The following is a 15,490-nucleotide window of genomic DNA, read 5'->3' as shown; positions in this document are numbered from 1 at the left end:
GAGAGAGAGAGAGAGAGAGAGAGAGAGAGAGAGAGAGAGAGAGAGAGGAGAGAGAGAGAGAGAGAGATGGAATATGTGAGAAGTTGAGGCAAGCTGAGTAGAAAAATTTATCTTCCTAACACTTTCTGAATGTAACCACTTGCCTCAAGTACCAACTGCTACATCTCCTTCCTCATGAAATGTGTTTTTAAACCATGGACTTAAGTCTGTCCTTCCTTCCTTCCTTCCTTCCTTCCTTCCTTCCTTCCTTCCTTCCTTCCTTCCTTCTTCCCTTTCTTCCTTGTTTTCTTCCTTCTTTCCTTTTTAACTTGATTTTTTCCTACATTTTGATGTTGCAATGAGAAAAATAGCTAAGACAATCTATGCTTTCACATTGCTTGTTTTAAATTTGGCTTAGTTGCTTTAAAAATTAAGAGCTGAATAATCACCTGCTGGCAATAGAAGCATCCCTGATGAAGGTTGAGAGATACATTCATCTATGGGTATAATCATAACTCATGAAGAATTACTTTCATACTATGCCCACTTACCAGATCAATAGTAGCAGATTCTCAACTAGGGCCAATGATCTGTCTTACTATAAGACTTTTGCTTGATAATTGCATCTGGAATTGGTGTAATCTTGTGAAGAACCATTTAAATCTACTCAAAAAGTGATAGCTTATTTCCATAATGTTCAGTTGTTTATATCAGTTGACAGGCCTTGGTACTCCAGTCATTACTTTAGTTCAAAGAATTCACATATGGACAAGACTAATGACTCCTTTACTCCTTTGGTAGCATGCATAGCACCATGTGGAATTATGCAAGCTTTCCAATATAGATGAAGCTTTTGGGTCACAATCAGATTGATTTATCTGTAGTCTATGACTCAAATATATAGTATCTTTCCAAATATGGTCTTATAATCATATTCTGGAGGGTAACCAAGAGCATTTTTAACAACCTGTAATGTTTGGGCTGCCATGGCAACTCTCTGGCAAATAATTCCAAAAGAATGACACTATTCTTGGCCCTAGGCTTCTATTTGACGTAGATGGTATTAACACAGGGGACTACAACTGGCCAAGATGCAGAGAAAAAGAAACCATAGAATTCTCAGCCCTAAATGGAGCATATATACCAGAGCCTTTCCACTCAAGACTCGGGAATCATTGGAGAATAAAGGGTGGAAAGAGGCAGAGGCAATGGATGACTACAAGAAAATTGTTTTAATCTGATCACAGCAGGACAGCTGTACCTATGAGCTTACAATAATTGTGACAGCAGGAATAAGACCTCTACAAGCCAGATAAAACCCCATCATAGGGAATGGAGTTTGGAATGACATTCCAAGCTTAAAACAGAAACTATGGCAACTGATAGTTGCTAGAGGTCAGTTTTCTGTAAAAGTGTATCCTTGATAAGTTGACCATGCTTCAGTGAAGGCTACATTTCCAAAAATGTTTGGACAGTACAAATTGGCCTTGATGCTATTTTGTTATTTTTTCCATTGTAAAATAGATCTTGGAAGAGTCCAGGGAGTGTGTGTGTGTGTGTGTGTGTGTGTGTGTGTGTGTAATGTTTTACAGATAAGAATTAGATAAGCACATTGTCTGAGACCATGTTCCTGAAACTAAAAGAGAGATCTGATATATAACAAGTTCAATAGACATAACTGATTGAAATTTTATTAATCTAGTTCTTTAAGATAATCTAAAGCAGAAGTGGAGTCCTGAAGTAAATGATAGGGGGCATGGCACACTGAGATACTGTAGTATCATTTGGATCTGAGTCCAGTGAATAAAAACAAAACATTCGTTGTAAGTGTGAAACAAATGATGCACCAGCCTTCTGTTCTGCAAGTAGTAGCAAGATATGGTCCAGTGTAAAGGGAGCACTTTAGATTGTGGTGGCTGTGAAGCAGAATATACAGTCCCATACAGAAACTGGGTTTAACAAATGTAAGTATTTGAAGTAAGACACTTTCTTTGGTGGTAAAAATTCAGCACCATCAGGGAAGGTTTTCCAGAAGAGGACATTGTACTATAGTGTACCTGATGATTGTGAATAGACTATAACAAAAGTATATTATGTTACTAAAATCAGAATAATGAGCATATTCAGGAAAAATGAACAAATGAGGGAAAGGGAGAATCCTTCTCATTTAATGCCAGAGGAAGGGACATCTTATTCTTTTGTTCTTTTCCTGTAATTGTGTTTTATGATATTTTATATATACATGTATATATAAAGCATATAATATATATTTAATTATATATATATATATATATATATATATATATATATATTACTTGTTTGATTACTCAAACATCTATGTGAGTGCTTATATAAACTTGCATACATTTTTATAATATCCCAATTTGTAACAGTACACGATGGACATATGAAAAGGATATTGTGTATTGTTAAGAAATGTTTCATATTTCAAAATAAAATATTAACAATTACAAATTAATAATTTATATTTTGAATCATAAAGACATTAAAGACTATTCCTCTGAAGTATAAAAAGCTTTAAGAAAGAAATGCAAGTATTGCATTTGAATTTCTTTTATATGATTAGTTTTATTTTCCCTCACACTGTCACCTCCAAGTAATACAGATAAATGAAACTCTTGCTGATAAAATATATGCAAGTTTATATGAATGTGTTTACATCCTATATTTAAAATGATCATTTTCTAAGAAATATCTTTAGTGCTATAATAAATACATATTTTGACTTCTCTTGAAACATAATTCCATTAAAATGCCAGTGTTTCTGTGTATAACATAATGAATTCTTTCAGTTGAGAATATGGCTGAGTAACAGACAAAATTCTTGAAGTTTGGTTAGGAAATATACAGTTTCCAAATAAATGTTTTATTGTGATACATTTGAAGCATCATCTTGACTTCCAAACATAATATAAAAGTTAAGGAACTCAGCATGAAGAATTAAGGTTTGTTCCCTGGGTGGATTTATTTGACTATTAGAATAAAAAAATTAATGCAGGTATACAGAATTAGAATCCACCTACAGGCAACTTGGATTCCACAGCTTTCATTATGAATGCATATTATAATTATATAGAAGTTCTTTACCTTGTATAGACTTTATGTCTCATTAACTTTAATGTGGAATGTTTTATTTATTTGTAAGTTTTTTTTAATTGTAAAGCTTATGAAATTATTTTTAAATGAATTGACTTGCAGGCATTTTCAAATGTTTTAGTGACTTAGGATCAAGGAAATTACACTGGAATTTATAAAATACTTAAAGTTAAATGAAGACAAATCCAAATATTATATCAAAAGTACAAAAGCTTGTGCATGTGAGTCCACTGATTTTGAAAAGTATGCAGATTGGGGGTTTGTGATATAGCTCAGTGGTAGAGTGCTTACCCAACACATGTGAATTCCTACATTTTGTGTCCTGTAAGAAAAAACAGAAACTCCTCCCTGCTCCCCACACAGACACAAAATACAATGGATTTTTCAATAAATGATGTTTGGAAAAATTGTATATGCACAAGCAAAAAATGAAACTAGCATCTTACCTAATATTATATACAATTATTAACCCCAAGTGAAATAAAGACTTAAGTTTGAGACTTGGATTGTAAAAGTCTTGGAAGAAACTGATAACAAAGACAAAGGACACAAAAACTGATTTTGATTACATCAAACTGAACAGTTTTATCACAGCAAGATAAATGACTGAAAAGACAAATTACTGATGTTTGAAAGTATCTAACTGTATGCAAATTCATTTACTTTTATAAAATTTAAGTCTGGTAAATTTTAGTGTAGGGTGTTTTTATTTACTTGTAATTTTTAAGTAGTAAAGATTATAAAATTATGTTTAAAGAATTGACTTCTAGGTATTTCAATATTTTTCAATAAAAGATTAATATTAAAATATGTAAGGGACCCTAGTAAGTTTACAACACATATAACAGACTACTCAATAGGCAAATTACTTAAAGTACATTTTCTCGCAGATGACATACAAAGGGATAATGAATTTTTCAATATCACCAATCATCACAGAAATCCAAATAAAAACCACAATTAGGTATCATCATATTCATGTTAGAATAGCTATTATCAAAAAGCAAATGATAGCAAATGCTGGTGAAGATATAGAAAAGAGAACCTTACGTATATCTACAATATCCTAGGGCAAGACTCACGACCTGCCAAAGAGTAGTTTCCATACAGAAAATTAACTAAATGGGACTTTTGAGGACATTTTTTGTTTTGTTTTTGTCTTCTTGGTCTTTTGCTTGTGTGTTTTTGTTTTCACTTTTTCAGGTTTTGTTTTGCGCAAGTGACAAAGCAAAGAAGAGACAGACTACAGAGAAGTTGGGTGGGTAGAGAGGTAGGGAGGAACTGGAAGGAGTTGGGGAAGGGGAAATTATCATAATATATTTTATGGGAAATATTTTAATTAAAAAGAAACCTTTCTATACTCTTGTTGGGCTTATAAACTCATGAGGAACCCAAAAACAGAAGTATGATGCCACAAAAAATTAACAAAATAGAAAAAATTGATGCAATAATGCTACTTCTAGATATATACTCAGAATAATTTGAAATGAAGATCACAAAGGACTATGGATGTTATTATTGTAGCATTTTTCTCAATAGTTACAACATGAAGCAAAGCACATGTCTACCAACAGATGATTAGATTAAAAATGTGAAACCTTCACATAAAGGCTATTATTATTTCATCTTTTACATAAAGAAATCCTTGCTATTGTGACCTCACAAATGACCCTGAAGGACAGTTTGCTAAATGTAATAATCCCTTGTACAGTACAGCAAGTTCTTTGTGACTCTGTATGTGTAATTTAATCCAAAAATGGTCAAATAACCTAGAAATGGAGAGTGAAACTTTGGTATTCAAGAGTAAGTGACAACATTGTGGAAATGATAAGTTAGTTAAAGTCATGATGCTTTCACTGTCAACAATTAACAAATTTCTAATACTGAAATCAATAATTCAACTTAGTTTGACAAGAGGATGGATTGTATATTTTGTGTTCTTATAAGAAACAAAATAGAATAAATATGAAAGGAAAACAAAAACTTTGGAGGTATAGGTTACAGTGGAGTATATATACTGTGTTCTTATTCATCAAGTCATCACATTATGTCATTTAGAACAGGTATTTGATGAATCAGTGTACAAGGGACAAATGTCTGACAGTAAAACATGAACATGAGCAGGACAGGAGACTAGATGGCAAACCTAGGGAAAACATGTGCAAGGTACTATGAGTAGTGAATATGGAATATAAAGCATTGATACTGATCAATGTGAGGAAAACAGAAGAAAAGATCACCACACAATGAAAATACAGAAGATGAAATAACTGTAATACAAGCAAATGTTCATTCTGTGCTTGTAATAGTGTTAGGCATGTTTTAAGCCTTGCAGTGCTAACTCATTAATCCTCATGACAAACTAATGAGCTAACTATGTAAATAATGCAACAAATGAGTTCTATTATTAACCTCACACTTATCTTACAGAGGAGGAACAATGTCCCAGGGAGGTAAAGCGTCTCTCCCAATTATACAGTAGGTTGTGTAGTGTCTGGATTTAAACCCAGGCAGTCCAAGGTCACATATGCAAACTGTTAACTATGTAATATATATTACTTAATATATTCAGGAGAATATTTAACCTTCTTAACAACAAATGAGCACAACGAGGTGTAATTCTTGGGGAATTAAATTGAGAGACCCATAAATGTTAACAATGGAGGTAAATAAAGCAAAGATTTTTTTTAATAATTTGAAAATGTTATATCATATAACTAACATGTAACACATTAAATACATGTATTTTCATTTTTATTTTCCCACTCTCCTTCTTCTACCTTCTCCCATGTCTTTCCTCTTTTATCCTTGTCAAATTCTTTGACTTTTCCTTAATTATTATTGATAAACACACACACACACACACACACACAAACACACACACACACAAACACAAACACACAGATGGAAAGAGACAGAGAGTGAAGGAAAGAGATAGAGAAATTAAAAAGATAATTTCTATATAACATTGGCAAGAAATTAAAACTTACATTTTATTTTAATTTTAAATAAAGTTACATCTATACTTGTGGTGTTAGGTTGACATGAATATCAGTCTATGGAGGTCAAAAGAGGGCATCATACACCCTATAGCCTGTGTTACAGGTAGTTGTGAACTGTCTAGTACTAGGGATAGAACAGGGATCCTCTATGAAAGCAGTATACACTGGCAACTAAACCATCATTTATCCATCATTACACACACACACACACACACACACACTCACACACACATACTCACACACACATATATTCCTTGATACATATACATATGTATGTGTGTGTATGTATGTATGTATGTATGTATGTAGAATAATAATTAGCTAGGCTTTCAGTCCAAGACACGGATGACATCTCTCTTGTTGAATAGGTCTAAAGTCTAATTAGAGAGTTGATATCTCCAAGATATGTGTGCCACTACTGCAACCATAGGGTTGCTTCATTGCTGTGGTTCATAGGATTCACAGATAGGTGGGACTACTGGTTTACTTCCTCCTTTGGAAGATTGCATGGTCGCTTCTGTATGGCACTATTATAAAATTAAAAAAAGGAAAGAAAACCAAAGGCTAAGCAATAATTAGACAAAATAGCCATTTCTGATTATTAAATATATAAATTACATTGGTTTAATTCATTTGCTTTCTGAATTTTCTGTGAGTTCTAGGTTGAAAATAATTTCCTCAGGTAGGTACAAATTAATGTGATAAAATGTAGGCTTTGTAATTTGATTCTTGATTGACACCAGAATTTGTATGTCTTTGAGCTGTGAGTTTCTCTTCTACAAAGCCAGACTCCTCCAATGTGTCTTATAGAATTGTTGCAGATATTAAATAAACTAATGAATAAAGACCCAAGTATGTAAAGTTGATCAAAACATGCAAATTTCCTCTTTTGTGGTGCTTGAGAAAGTTTGTTATGGTACATAAATTTGTTCAATAAATTCATAAAAAATGTAAAGCTGAGCCAGGGATTGTAAGGATGTTGTATGTGATGAGAACAGTGGGCCAGGGTTGACTGAAACCTGGCTGAGTACTGGCAATCATAGGTCACCATTGAATGTACCGCCAACATACACAGGCTAGAGTCCTGTGAGTGCCAGTTTCAAAGGATCCAATTTAGAGAGTCCAGAGGGTAAAATTTCGGTGAGCAGGATCAGCCAAAAGATCAGTCATCCTAAACTAGGTGTCTTGGTGTTACATGATGTGTCAAACTTGAAACACATCTACAAACACATAGCCAATGCTCTGCAAGTATGATTTCTGACCCAGCAGAAGAGGCATTCAAAAGCTTTGTCAAAAACCCGGGACATTCAAGTCACTTCCAAAACACTAGAGAGCTAAATAAAAATCTAGGGAAGCTTTAAGGTGAGCCAAGTCTGAGGTTCAAAGTAAGCTTCCCTCAGCGTTTATTAAATATCACGAATTTGGACTTGGGGTCTGGAATAGATAGTCTGCCTGTACACATGTCAGCAGCCTCTGGTTCACATACTTTTTAATACCTAGATATATTTTATTTGACCTAAAGTCTTTTATATATATATATATATATATATATATATATATATATATGCACTCCATGAATGTCCTATTTAACAGAGCCTCAAGAATATTTAAAATTGGTTTTTAATACTTAAATATTGGAATATTTAATGGTGAAGCAGATTGCTCACTTTTGTTTAACATTGAAAAGGTGGCAAAAATGGAGCTCCAGGATTGTACTGAGCACCTGGCAGGAATCAAGTAGCTCTTACCCGTTTAATTGAGGCACGGGTCTATGGGTTTTTTTTCTCCACTCAGCCTCTTTTACCCACATTTACTAACTGCCAGGTCCCAGTAATCCATGTTAGGCCTCATGCTGCTTGCCTCTTAGAGAAAAATCAAAGACTGTTAAGAATGGTGTGTGGGGGTGTGTGTTTATGACTATAGGCACTGGGAGGCTGGTGTTAGGGGGACACTGTAATATACTTTGAACTAATTAGGGAATTTAAAAAGTAGGTTATTAAATGACAACACATCTAGAGGCTGAGGCATGATGAGGGCTCTTTATGTTTGTATGTTTGTAAAAGTAAGCAAAATCAGTAAGCAAATACTCAACTGGAAATTAGTAGCCCATTGAAAGTTCTAATTTCTAGAAATAAAAATGCTTCCTGATTTTTCACAACTACCAATGATGTATTGGAAATTATACCTAACAGAAACAGTGACTCATAGTTCATAAGTATATATATATATATATATATATATATATATATATATATATATATCCACTATCCACTAGGAACATATATAGGTTTCAACGTAGTAGGCTTTAGTTTTCTGACTTGCAAATAAAGACATTTGGAAGATGTCTCTTCCAAGTTCTTTTTAGCATTCTATGGTCTTCAGACCTATCATATTTTCAACAGTGTCTGGGCTTCAGTGGGACTCTGCATCTCTGTCTGTCTCTTGTAGCTTTTGCTGGACTTTTTCTTTCTGCTTCTTTGTTTTGTTCTGTTCTAGTGTATTTGGTTTTGTTTTATCTTATATTAATTTGATTTTATTTTTGTCACTTAGGACTCAGATTATTTTCTAATAAGATACAGAAAGGGGTAGATCTTGATGAAGAGAAGGTGGAAGGAACATGGAGAAGTAAACAGAGGGGAAGGTATAAAAATAATATTTAAAATAAAATATAAAAATAAAAGTGTATACACCTTACTGTTTTCTGATATCTTGTCCTGCGGAAATGCTGTCATCAAGAAACTACTTAGAAATCTGAGAATATAGCTTTCAATAAGGAAACCCATGAAACTCTGTAGACATCTGTCAGCACTGGTTTCTTATGTCAAACAGCATTGAGTGCTTCAGATTACTTAGTATTTGTAGAACCAAAGGCTACTAATCAGAGCATGCTTTGTTAACATTTTCTCATATGACTCTAGGTTTGCTTTTATCATGACAAAGGTAAGGAAACATTGCTTACATTTCCATTTAATATAAATTTGGTATAAATTTAATATAAATTTTTAATAATCATTTCTGCTTGGTTTCTTTTAAAGAATCATTTTATTATAGCATATAGCATTTTGTTATATATAAACTTCTGCCCCAGCAAAATGCCAGGAGAGTTCCAACTTTTGTTTTCAAAGGTCAAACTGAGTGAAACTTTCTCATTGGGCCATACATGTGGGCTTAGGCATTAAGCAGTGACAAGTTTTCTCCATTGAAGTGTGATGTCACTACATTTGCATTTTCCCTTCCTTCCTGTTCTTTGAGTTTGCTTGCTTCATTTTGCACAAGTCTTCATGATGAAGTTGCCTTTAGTTGGATTTGTCTCCAGTGCTATTTAAATGGGAAAGCCAACATTGATTACAGATATGATGGTTTGACATCAGCTGGTTTGTTGTTCTTCATCAGAAAACCCATATATATGTAAACTGTGTCCCTCATGAGGTTCTGAAACAACAGCACGAAGGAACTGATTCTGAACAAATGTAGGTAGTAGTTTTAGAGAAATAAGATTATTAATACTTAAGTAATAAAGAGAGGAAGGGGTTGGGGAGGGGAGTGAGAATAACATCAACAGGAGGAAAAGGATGGGTGTTAGAAATATGAGAAGTAATAGAGAAAATAACACAGAATTGGGACAACTAAAGAGAGTCACAAAATGATGTTTAGAAATCGAATAAGATGAAAGGAAGACAGCTTCAATACATATAATACAAGATGAAAATAGTAATAAAGCTGGGCTTGAGCATAGAGCAGGTCTCAGGCAGCAGCTCTGTACCCAACCTCAGAAAACCGAGAGAAAGAGGGTCTCCCAGGAGCTTTAACTCAGGCAGCATCCCAGGTAAGAAAACAGCAACACCCACCCCAAACAGGTGGTAACTGGGACCCACTGGGACCCAGGAATTCACTCCAGGCCCAGAGCGCAGGCTCCAACCAGTCTGGGCCTGAGAACTCCACAAATCCCGGGAGGCAGCTCTGCACCCAATCTCACAGAACCCAGAGGAAGCAGGCTGTCAGGAGCTTTAACCAAAGCACTATCTTAGGCTAGGAGGTGGCATTACTTGCCCCAAACAGGGAGCAACCAGGACCCACTGCGACCCAGGAATCCACTCCTGGCCCACAGCACGGGTTCCTTCCAGTCTGGGCCGGAGCACTGAGCAGATCTTGGGCCTCAGCTCAAACCTCAGCAGCAAAACCCATCCCAAACAGTTCTGACACAACCTAGATAATAGGAAAGACAGGCTCCAGTCATAGACAGTTCAGATAGCACAAAGGAGATCCAGATGGTAAAAGGCAAATGCAAGAACACAAGCACCAGCAACCCAAAGTACTTGCCATCATCAGAACCAAGTTCTCCCACATTAGAAAGTCCTGAACTCCCCATATCATCAGGAAAGCAAGAACCAGATCTAAAATCACTTCTAATGGTGATGATAGAGGATTTTAAGAAGAACATAAATTACACTATCAAAAAAATTGAGGAGAACACAGATAAACAGGATGAAGTCCTTAAAGAAACACAAAGATCCTTTGAAGACTTACAAGAAAACACAAACAAAAAGATGAAGGAAATGAACAAAAACATCCAGAACATAAAAATGGAAGTAGAAACAATAAAGAAATCACAAAGGGAGATTACCCTGGAGATAGAAAACCTAAGAAAGAAATCAGGAGTCATAGACACAAGCATCACTAACAGAATACAAGAGATAGAAGAAAAACTCTCAGGTGCAGAAGATACCATAGAGAATATTGACACAACTGTCAAAGAAAATGCAAAACGCAAAAAGCTCTTAACACAAAACATCCAGGAAATCCAGGACACAATGAGAAGACCAAACCTAAGGATAATAGGTATAGAAGAGCGTGAAGATTCCCGACTTAAAGGGACAATAAATATCTTCAACAAAATTATAGAAGAAAACTTCCCTAACCTAAGGAATGAGATGCCCATGATCACACAAGAAGCCTACAGAACGCCAAACAGACTAGATCAAAAAAGAAATACCTCCCGTCACATAATAATCAAGACACAAAATGCACAAAACAAAGAAAGAATTTTTAAAAGCAGCAAGGGAAAAAGGCCAAGTAACATATAAAGGCAAACCTATCAGAATTACACCTGACTTCTCACTAGATACTATAAAAGCCAGAAGATCCTGGACAAATATCATATAGACCCTAAGAGAACATAAATGCCAGCCCAGGCTACTATACCCAGCAAAACTCTCAATTACCATAGATGGAGAATCCAAGATATTCCATGACAAAGCCGAATTTACACAGTATCTTCTCACAAATCCAGCATTACAAAGGATAATAGCAGGAAAGCCCCAATACAAGGAGGGCAATCATACCCTAGAAAGAGCAAGAAAATAATCCTCTTCCATCAAACCTAAAAGAAGATAACTACACAAACGATGTCTCCACAATTAACAAAAATGACAGGAAGCAACAACACCTTCTCCTTAATATCTCTTAACATCAATGGACTCAATTCCCCAATAAAAAGGGATAGGCTAATGGACTGGATACTCAAACAGGACCCAGTTTTTTGGTGCTTACTGGAAACCCACATCAGTGACAAAGACAGACACTACCTTAGAGTAAAAGGTTGGAAAACAATTTTTCAAACAAATAGCCCTAAGAAACAAGCTGGAGTAGCCATTCTAATATGAAATAAAATCGACTTTCAACTTAAAGCTCTCAAAAAGGATAAGGAAGGACATTTCATACTTGTCAAAGGAAAAGTCAACCAACATGAATTCTCAATTCTGAATATCTATGTGCCAAATACAAGAGCACCCATTTTCATAAAAGAAACCTTACTAAAGCTCAAAGCACACATTGCACCTCACACAATAATAGTGGGAGACTTCAACACCCCACTCTCAGCAATGGATAGATCATGGAAACAGAAACTAAATAGAGATACAGTGAAACTAACAGAAGTTATGAACCAAATGTACTTAACAGATATCTATAGAACATTTCACCCTAAAGCAAAAGAATATACCTTTTTCTCAGCACCTCATGGTACCTTCTCCAAAATAGACCATATAATTGGGCACAAGACAGGCCTCAACAGGTACAAAAAAAATTGAAATAATCCCCTGCATCCTATCTGATCGCCATGGTCTAAGGCTGGTCTTCAAAAATGACAAAGACAATGGAAAGCCCACATTCACATGGAAACTAAACAACACCCTATTCAATGATAATCTGGTAAGGGAAGAAATACAGAAAGAAATTAAAAACTTTGTAGAATTTAATGAAAATGATGACACATAATACCAAAACCTATGGGATACAATGAAAGCAGTGCTAAGAGGAAAATTCATAGCTCTAAGTGCCTACAAAAAGAAAATGGAGGGAGCATACGCTAGCAGCTTGACAGAGCACCTGAAAGCCCTAGAACAAAAAGAAGCTAATACACCCAAGAGGAGTAGAAGGCAGGAAATAATCAAACTCAGGGCTGAAATCAACTAAATAGAAACAAAAAGAACTATACAAAGAATCAATAAAACCAGGAGCTGGTTCTTTGAGAAAATCAACTAGATAGATAAACCCTTAGCTAGACTAATCAGAAGGCATAGAGCCAGTATCCAAATTAATAAAATCAGAACCAAAAAGGGTGTCATAACAACAGAAACTGAGGAAATTCAAAAAATCATCAGTTCCTACTACAAAAACCTATACTCAGCAAAATTTGAAAATTTGGATGAAATGGACAATTTTCTAGACTAATACCAGTTACCAATGTTAAATCAGGACCAGATAAACCATCTAAACAGTACCATAACCCCAAAAGAAAGAGAAGCAGTCATTAAAAGCCTCTCCACAAAGAAAAGTCTGGGACCTGACAGTTTTAGTGCAGAATTCTATCAGACCTCCAAGGAAGACCTAATTCCAATTCTCTTCAAACTATTCCACAAAATAGAAACAGAAGGTACACTACCCAATTCGTTCTATGAAGCCACAATTACCCTGATACCTAGACCACACAAAGACCCAACAAAGAAAGAGAACTTCAGACCAATCTACCTTATGAACATTGATGCAAATTACTCAATAAAATTCTAGCGAACCGAAACCAAGAACACATCAAAACAATTACCCATCGTGATCAAGTAGGCTTTATCCCAGGAATGCATGGTTGGTTCAATATACGGAAATCCACCAATGTAATCCACTATATAAACAAACTCAAAGAAAAATAGCCACATGATCATCTCACTAGATGCTGAGAAAGCATTTGACAAAATTCAACACCCCTTCATGATAAAAGTCTTGGAAAGATCAGGAATTCAAGGTCCATACCTAAACATAGTAAAAGCAATATACAGCAAACCAGTAGCCAGCATCAAACTAAATGGAGAGAAACTTGAGGCAATTCCACTAAAATCAGGGGCTAGGCAAGGCTGCCCACTCTCCCCCTACTTATTCAATATAGTATTGAAAGTCCTAGCTAGAACAATTAGGCAACACAAGGAGGTCAAAGGGATACAAATTGGAAAGGAAGAAGTCAAAATATAGCTATTTGCAGATGGTATGTTAGTATACTTAAGTGACCCCAAAACTTCCACCAGAGAACTCCTAAACCTGATAAACAACTTTAGCAAAGTGGCTGGATATAAAATTAACTCAAGCAAATGAGTAGTCTTCCTCTACACAAAAGACAAACTGGCTGAGAAAGAAATTATGGAAATGGCACCATTCACAATAGTCACAGATAATATAGAATACCTTGTTGTGAACCTACCCAAGTAAAAGCAAGTAAAAGACCTGTATGACAAGAACTTCATGCCCCTGAAGAAAGAAATCGAAGGAGATCTCAGAAGATGGAAAGATCTCCCATGCTTGTGGATTGGAAGGATTAAAATAGTAAAAATGGCTATTTTGTCAAAAGCCATCTACAGATTTAATGCAATCCCCATCAAAATTCCCACTCAATTCTTCACAGAGATAGAAAGAGCAATCTTAAAATTCATTTGGAATAACAAAAAAACCCAGGATAGTGAAAACTACTCTCAGCAATAAAAGAACTTCTGGGGGAATCACCATCCCTGACTTCAAGCTGTAATACAAAGCAATAGTGATATAAACTGTATGGTATTCAATCAGAGATAAGCAGGAGGATCAATGGAATAGAATTGAAGACACAGAAATGAACCCACACACCTGTGGTCACTTGATCTTTGACAAAGGAGCTAAAACCATCCAGTGGAAAACAGACAGCATTTTTGACAAATGGTGCTGGTCCAACTGGAGGTCAGCATGTAGAAAAATGCAAATTGATCCATACTTATCTCTTTATACAAAGTTCGATTCCAAGTGGATTAAGGCTCTCCACCTAAAACCAGCTACACTGAAACTAATAGAAGAGAAACTGGGGAGAAGCCTGGAACACATGGGCACAGGAGAAAAGTTCCTGAACAGAACACCAATGGCTTGTGCTCTAAGACCAAGAATTGACAAGTGAGACCACATGAAACTGCAAAGCTTCTGTAAAGCAAAGGACACAGTCAATAGGACAAAGCGACAACCAACAGATTGGGAAAAGATCCTCACCAACCCTACATCTGATAAAGGGCTAATATCCAAGGTATACAAAGAACTGAAGAAAGTAGACTCTAGACAATCAAAGAACCCTATTAAAAAATGGAGCACAGAGCTGAACAAAGAATTCTCAACTGAGGAAGCACGAATGGTTGAGAAGCACCAAAAGAAGTGTTCAGCATCCGTAGTCATGAGGGAAATGCAAATAAAAACAACCTTGAGATTCCAACTCACACCAGTCAGAATGGCTAAGGTCAAAAACACAGATGACAGCAGATGTTGGCAAGGATGTGGAGTAAGAAGAACACTCCTCCACTCTTGGTGGGATTGTAAACTGGTGCAACCACTATGGAAAGCAGTATGGCGGTATCTCAGAATATTGAACATAGTGTTACCTGAGGACCCAGTTATACCACTCCTGGGCATATACCCAAAGATGTTTCAACATACAACAGGGACACATGCTCCACCATGTTCATAGCAGCCTTACTTATAATAGCCAGAAGTTGGAAAGAACCCAGATGCCCTTCAACAGAAGAATGGATGCAGAAAATGTGGTACATTTATACAATGGAGTACTACTCAGCTATTAAAAACAATGAGTTCATGAAATTGTTAGGCAAATCGATGAAGCTGGAAAATATCTTCTTGAATGAGGTGACTCAATCTCAAAAGAACATACATGGTAAGCACTCACCGATAAGCATATATTAGCCCAAAAGCTCACAATATCTAAGACACAACGCATAGACCACATAAAACTCACGAAGAAGAAGGAAGACCAAAGTGTGGGTGCTTTGGTCCTTTCTACAAGGAGTATCAAAAGTTTCAACCAGAGCTCCCAAAGT

Source organism: Grammomys surdaster, unplaced genomic scaffold (assembly GCF_004785775.1).
Source record: "Grammomys surdaster isolate TR1022 unplaced genomic scaffold, NIH_TR_1.0 126066, whole genome shotgun sequence".
Taxonomy (NCBI): Eukaryota; Metazoa; Chordata; class Mammalia; order Rodentia; family Muridae; genus Grammomys; species Grammomys surdaster.
The sequence above is the reverse complement of the archived record's forward strand: the minus strand, read 5'-3'. Positions refer to the sequence as shown.